Here is an 8,024-nt window from a genome sequence, read left to right as displayed (position 1 = left end):
CCCTGCTAAGTTGGCAGTCAGTCAAAAGTGGCTGGGAGTGAGCCATCAATTCAAAAAAGCCTGTCCTAGGCTCCCTCTGACTCAGATGCACAGACCACAGTGGAAAAAGGAGTGACATTGCTTCAAATGAGTAATAGGAGTCATACAAACAGATCTGTTTACTGAAGTCCATTCCTCCTCCCCAGAAAGGAGACTTGGTTACCATGGACATGAGCAAAATACAGGTTCTAGCAGGGGAGCTGGAGGGGGGGGGGAGGGACAGTCTCCTGTTAATTAAAATTGAACTAATCATCGAACAAGATTCCTATTCTCCCTCCCACAAGGAATGCATCAGCTGCTGCTCATTGTCAGGAATTTATTTCTGACTTCCCTGCCTGACCTTCACACACTGTCCTGCGGGTGGCTGTGGGACGTGGCCCGGAAAGCAGAAGGGGACCCACCTTGTGTGCTTATGACCTGCTTCTAAATGATAGGAACTGATTGACAGCTGACAGTCCCCGGTCTCGAATTATGCTCTCCGAATGAGAGCCCATATGGACTCCACACATCTCAGGAAGAAGTCCCCTAGTTAAGGACTTTGCTCTCTGATCTCCATGTAATAATCATCTGGACCTTGTTCCACAATTGACTTTCTTGAACACAGCAGTGGCATGATCATCCAGCCACCTCCCTGTGCCACTCCTTTCTGTCTGTCCTGGAGCTGGGAGGGGCCAACAAAGGCATCCAGTCCCACAGCCTAAGCCTTCCACCAGGGAGATTCAGAGCCGGCCTGGACGCCTGAGGTTAAGCTCTCACTTACACTCGCTACCTGAGCGACACTGGGCAAATCACAGGCATTCTCTGTGCCTGTTTCCTTGTATATAAGAAGTAAGTAACTGTCTCCAGGAGCTCTGGTGAGAAATTCCTGCGTGGAGCTTACAACAGTACACACGTTAAGCACGTAATGTTAGCTACAATGATTATTTTCCTTAAGAAACTCAGGCCCAGAGGGAGGCCAAGTGACTGTCCAAGCAGGCTCAGTAGGCTGGCAGTAGCAGCTTGGATCCCAGTCTAGCAGCCCCAAGCAGTTCTATTTCTGTTATACTCTGCTGTATCCCAACAACAGATTTCAATGTGAAGTCTGCTCCTATGCTAATATATTCTCTCACCAAGAATGCTGCACAACAGCCTTCACTGGGTCCTGTTCAGAACCGGGTCACAGCAGTGAACAAAATCCCTGACCTCTTGGAATTTAAGTTGTGTAGAAGGATAGAGAATGGACTGGTGGCAATTCATCAAAATGTTGATAAATTTAGGTGGTAAAATTATAGGTACATTTTGTTGCTTCTTGTCACATTTCTGTATTTTTCGAATCCTCTCCAATGTACCTATAGGTACATTCAAAAAGAAGAAAATATTTTCTGAAGCGGATGAAGGAGAAACACCACACAGACACACACACACATAGACACAGACACGCACACACATAGACACACACAGACACATACGCACACAGTGATTTGATGCCATTTCTCCACAATTTCCTAGGAACTGAATTTTATCCCTATGAAAATAACCAAGTCTATGTTTTTTCATTAAAAACTGATGATGTGACAAAGATTGCATCAGTTTCTCAAGTATTTCCTCAGCCCCCCATCAGTCACTTGATGATAAAAGTCTGGGAGATGCCACTCCCAGCAGTGGGTTGATCCCCGAGATTCAGCAGCCCTGCCCTCAGGGAGGGAGGGTGCCTGAAGGTGAGGCCGAATCCTCCCAAACCATGCGGACAGGCACCTTCTCCCTGCCAGATCTGTCTCCTGGGACTTTTCAGACCCTTGGGGTACGTTTGCCCTCTGAGGCCTTATGCCAGTTGCGTTTTTTAAAAACAGAAACCCAGGGAATATTGGAGAGCAGGGTTCTCCCCCCGGGTCCTACCTAAGCCCCTGGTGCCTCTCTGGGTTAGCAAAGGAAAAAAGCAGAAACTCCTGAAAGCACTTGAGTGGAGGAGTTCTCCCGCCTTCTGGATTTCCACAGTGGATTCAAGGAGTGGACAGAGCGAGGGGCGCTGAAAAAGCAGAACCCAGAAAGCAGGAGTTCTAGTTTTTCCTTTCCTACTGCCAGGCTGGGGCAGGAGCAAGTGATCTGCCCGCCTGATTTTCAGCCATAAAGTGAGTACAAATCACTGCCTTCCAAATAGGCCTAATGAATCCCATCTTCCTTCATGCTTTGGAGATATTTGGGCTTGAAGAGAATACTCCAGCTCTTAACAAACACACACACACACACACACACACACACACACACACACACAGGGGCCATATAGAGCCCAATATTTGGTGTAAATATTTTTTAAGATACATGCTATTTAGGAATTTTTAAGTCTCATAGTTGACCCTTGCGATATCACTGGGCTGATTTTATAAAACTGTTATCAAGTCTGAGAAAGAAATCAGATCTGTTCTGGTCAAAGTTAACTTTTATTGCGCCTCTGAATGCGATTAAAACATTAACACCTGACTCTTCTGTGGCTACGAGCGGAGGATTACATGACTTTGGATGGTAGAGGGCTTAAGGGTCTAAAGCACATGGGGCTGGGAAATGGGCTCTCTCTGGCATCTGCATGGTCTTTCATTTCAGAGGAGAAACCTGCGTTTCTGCTCTGCTCCTATTTCCCCCACTTGGAAGGTAGATGAGACACATTCATTTTCCACACGGGCAAAGGCTGGGCAAAGTTTCACTAGAGCTCAGTAAAGCCATAGGTTCCTGGGAAGGAATGTCCCCCCTTCCCCAGTACAGCAGTGTTACTGGTGCTCAGGGTTCCGCCCCCTCCTTTGGAGTAACAGGAATCCACTTCTGGCATGGTGCCTTTTAGGGCAGATTTTCAAGTCTGAACTGGCATAAACACTGTTAATGAATGTATGAAACCAGGGCTTTTAATGACTGATCCAAAAAGTCTCCAAAGGTAGGTCTGGCCCTAGCAACCCACAGAAAAGAAAACTAATAATAGCTTGAAGTTGTTCATGCTCAAACTCAGCCAAAAAGAATCCCAATCTTTGCAGCATGTTCTCCCAGGCTATTATATGTGCAAAGGATGTCAATGTTAATACCAGCACACATTGAAAAGTAAACAGATTGCAAAAAGCAGAAAAAGTTATACAGTTTCTTCCAAAGTCAAATGAACGCTCGTTCCTCGCCACACCTCTGAAATTTGAGAATTAAGCAGAAATTCTCTATCCCCTACTACCCTTTCCTTCCTCTCACTTCTTTCCACCATAGGTCTTTCTTTGTTTTTCTCAAGGGATAATTTCTTCTTACTTTTCTTGTTAATTTTCTTACGTATCACTCAGTAACTCTAATTTTAATGTGGCTTTACAAATGAGAAGTCTCTGAACTATTCGTGTCCCCTCCCCCTTGTCTCTTAGCTGGTCTATGCTGAAACTGCTCTGGAAAGATAATACTGATAAGATTCAGAGGGTGTTCCGAGAACATGGGCTCCTGGCCTGACGCTTCGAGCTAAACAGACAGGAAAGTCTCACTAATGAAGTAGTGCACATCAGTACAGAAGAGAGGTAGCCACGACGATGACATCTGAACTCAGCAGAGAAAAAGCCAAGCCTGCGGTGCCAGACAGTTACCAGATGGAGATTAATTGCTGTGATCAGTTTCTTCAGGAAATTGGGGATGCATATGGATGATCGAAATGGCCAGAAGAAAAGACCTCCTGAGCCATGGCCACAGGGAATACAGCCTCATAGTCAGAGAAGAATAACGAGCACACAAATAAAAAGCAATTATGACCAAAATAAAAAGTGAAAAGATTCTCTCTCCAACGAAGGTCTACTGCAATATTAGAAGGTCGAGCAGGGGACTATTAATTGTATGGGTTTTGCGTTGCACTTTGCCTTTCATGCTCCTAAGAGCATTGTTCCTACTATTTCATGGACCTTGGCAAGTTAAAAACTGATTATTCATAATTAAGGACTGAGCAATAGATCCAATAAGTAGTTGCTGGCTGCATAGCAGGTGCTCAGTTAAAATGTAATACAACTAATCAGTAAAGTATCCAATACCCAAGCATTTAAAAAGAAATCTCATGTTTTCCCTCAAAATTTCTTTCCCTCAAACTCATTCTCATTAGACTACTCCTCCAGCTAATCCTGCACAGCTTTGGGAAAAGTAGTTGGGACACTCCCATCAATCTGTGCAAGGAAAATTGTCATCAAAGGGAGCACAAACCCAAGCAATCCAGCCTCTTGTACTTATCATTATTATTATTGTTACTGTTATTAATGTATATTAATTTTACAAATGAACAGGTTTCACTCCGACATTTCCAAACATACATATGGTATGCTTGGATCATGTTAACTTTCCCTTGTACCTGTATTTCTCTCCCCTTTCCCCGTAGTCCCCTTCTCCACCTTTAATAATCCATCTTTTACTTTTGGCTATCTTTTTTTTTAGTTTCCGCGTATGAGGGAAAACATGCTATGTTGTCTTCCTGTGTCTGGTTTATTTTGTTTACCAAGATGATCTCTGGTTCCATCCATTTTCTTAAGAATGATATTATTTCAGCAGAATAATAATTACATTTTGTATTTATGCTATATTTTCTTTACCCATTCATCTGTTCATAAGTACCTTATAGCCTAGGGATCTTAAAACATATTCCTCATAGGACTGCACGGTCAGCAAAGCACACAAAACCCAGGGACGTGCTAAAAGTGACCTTTGAGACCTAATTAACAGTCGGAGAAGCATGAATTATTTCTCATGGATCAAAAACAAGCACTAAGGAGAAACACTTGGCCTCTTTGGAAAATGAGATATTCTTCCAGGTTCAATTTTAGGATAATGGGTTGAAATGTTAACAAGACCTCATTTGAACCTTTAAGTCATACACACACACATACACACACACAGATGCCAGGTCTAGCCTACCCTTGTAGGATGCTGGGCTAGGAAAACTATCCACACTGGGCAAACTGGCAGAGTCCACGCTGCAGGACCGGAAGCCATTCTGCCCTGGACAGGGCTGGACAAAGGCTGGTGAGCACTGAGCTCCCTCTCTAGACTACATTAACTGCCCCCTGCCCTTTGGTTAACACACTGCATCGTCAGCCAAGTTGCAGTGCTATCAAATGTGATTAATTCAGTTTCATCTTTCCAGTTATAATTTCAGTCTTGTCCATGCCTACACACAGTTATCTTAATGACAGCTAAGAGTTTCTAAATCTCCTCTGCTGCGCATTTATGACTATGGATATGTGGTCCAGTTTTTAATGTATGTATAGGCGATTACATCAATAGAGGATCAAACCAATCATTTCTATTCTTCCCAACTTTTACTGTTGGAGAACTTGCCTTGAAGTTCGGGGACATCCTAATATAACCCTTGTACTAATCACTCTCATTTGAGGGTCCAGGCATCCTGTCTTCCATAGCATCTTTCCTCTGGTTTGTGCACTGCACAGCACTTGCCTCGTGTTGAGAGAGAGCTATAAGCCAACTGGATGTCAAAAACTCACTGTTGCTGCCCTTTGAAGCTCTGAAGCCACACACAGGGACCCATGACAAGAAAGGCGTCCTCTTACTGTTTGATTGCTTATTACAGAAAATGCCACTAGGGAATGGACTCAATCTAAGTGCTTATCAATGGATTTTCAAAATGCAGTATACACACCTCATCCATACTCACAATGGAATACTATTCAGCTTTTTTTTTTTAAGAGTGAAAAAAATCTCATTTTTGGTTCTATCACATATATGTACCAATTTTATTTTTTAATTAATATATTCTTACTACACATAATAGATACATTCATCATGTGGAAATGGTACATATGCATCACATCTGGATCCATTTATGTTTTATTTTGAGACAGGCTCTCACTGAGTCACAAAATGGGGCAGAGCTTGAATTCTGAATTGAATTCTGAACCTCCTGCCTCAGCATCCCAGAGGACTAGGACTATACCACCACGCCCAGTTGTTGCTTCCATTTGTTTTTACCACTATAAATAATATGGTGATGTAACTCCATGTGTATATGTGTACATGTAATGACAAATTTGCCATCTTTATTAAATAATCTGTCCCCCTTTTATTGGACTAGCATATGATACTGATCTCATCACATCATCATGTGTAATCTTAGAAAACAAACTTACACCTTCTGGATTAGTTCCTCCCAAGGGGTTGTTTCTCATGATTTTAAGTGTCCCTTCTGATATGCATGCTTTATGATCACTTCCCCAACTCTAAAATTCATGGGAAACATGTATAAATGGATGCCAGCTAGCTCTTTCCGGTCTCCCTCCCTTCTCTGTTTAGCTCATGAACAATGATTGACAGTTCATATTATTGTCTTTCTGATCTCTCATGCGAGAACATGAACCCAAATGGAAATGCCTAACCTTACACACACTGGGCTGGGTGGTTGCCCGGAATTTGAGTTTTAAATTATCCTTTAGTTCTGGCTAAGTTTCCCTAGACTGTTCCGTTAGTGTTCTCGGTTTGAGCATACGTTTTCCCAAAATTCTAGACTCATGGCATCATTTTATATTCATTGTGTGCCTTAGCTTCATGGCTCCAGATGTGACCCCAGTTCATTCCAGAGGCTGGAGCCCACACAGATCTCAAAGGGGAAGCAGGAGATGGGCAGTGAATGGTCCCCAAGGGAGATGTAGTTCTTAGTGTCCTGCTACAGGGGGGTCCCTGCAGCAACAAGTCTGTGCTGGTGAGGCCTTGCCAAGGAACTTCTAGTCTCAGCTCAGAAACAATAAAATGCAAGGTCCATGTTAGCTGGTAGCAAGGTGACATCAGTGCAGATTCCTCATCACAGGGCTGGTTGACTGATGGGTGGAATGAGGAAGGGGTAGTTCGTTGGGCATTAGCTCTTGTGTTATCAGGTAGCTTGATTTTGTTTTTTGTTTTGGGGAGGTTTTTTGGTACCAGGAATTGAACTCAGGACCTTGTGTTTGCCAGGCAGATGCTATGCCACTGAGCTACATCCCCAGCCCCAGAGAGCTTGTTTCTAACAAGGATCTTGCCAGGTTCTGCACTGCCCATCTCTCCTTCTGGAACTGGATTCCAGGTTCTTCTCCCCTCAAACAAAGGATAGAACAAAAGGAGCAAAAATCAGTGGCAAAGTTTATTCAAGAAAGCAAAAATGAGGAGTGTGAGAGAATTTGGCTCTGCAGATCAAGTAAATGGAAAAGGAGGGTGAGAACAAAGATCAAAGTATTGCTGCATCTGGGAAACACAGCATGGGCTATTGTAGAAAATTATAATAGCAAAGCCTCCATGGTGTCAGTGTGTCCTCTTATGATGTCTAAATCTGGAGAAAACCCAGAAGAATTTCTACATCCAGGTCATGAGAGGTGGTGCTGGGATCCCAAGCCTCAAGCTGACAATAGGCCAGCCTATTGGAAACCTGCTCAGATTCTAAGAAGACCACATGCAGAGCTTTCATAATGATTCTGTGGATGTGTCCAGGATTTTGTAATTAACGGGCCATCCTACTTCCCCAGCCAGTTTTGCCATGCCCTAATCTCCTGTCTTACTTGGACTGTCCTTGGCCTTGAAAGGGACAGCAATTGGAGTTACTCTTTGAATTCAAGTCCAGGTTAGTGTGGGCTCCAGGAAGAAGGCCTACTAAAAATGACAATAATAAAAACAGTAAAAACAACTTACATTCATAAAGCACCCTATAAATACACACTTCTTATATGTCAAATTTTGTTGTTCTAACCTTATTAGCAAGGTAAAACTGACACTCGGAAAAGACTAATTGCTTTATCAAGGCCATGGAATTATTATAGAACAGTACTTTTGTTCTCAAAGTTTTTAACTCTGTGCTGTAACTTTTCTCTTTATTCTATTTTGCTTGCTTCCATGGAAGCCATAAAAGGTCTTCCATACGCACCAGGGAGGATCCAATAGGTAGAAGCCTTCAGGTATGTGAGATAGTTTTGAACTTCTCCAGCTGAATGTCACTCAAATCAGAGCTTCCTAGGTCTTCATAGGGCAGGATTTTTATGACC

This window comes from Chinchilla lanigera, unplaced genomic scaffold (genome assembly GCF_000276665.1).
Source record: "Chinchilla lanigera isolate Chin_1 unplaced genomic scaffold, ChiLan1.0 scaffold00012, whole genome shotgun sequence".
NCBI classification, from domain to species: domain Eukaryota; kingdom Metazoa; phylum Chordata; class Mammalia; order Rodentia; family Chinchillidae; genus Chinchilla; species Chinchilla lanigera.
Note: the sequence above shows the minus strand (reverse complement) of the source record.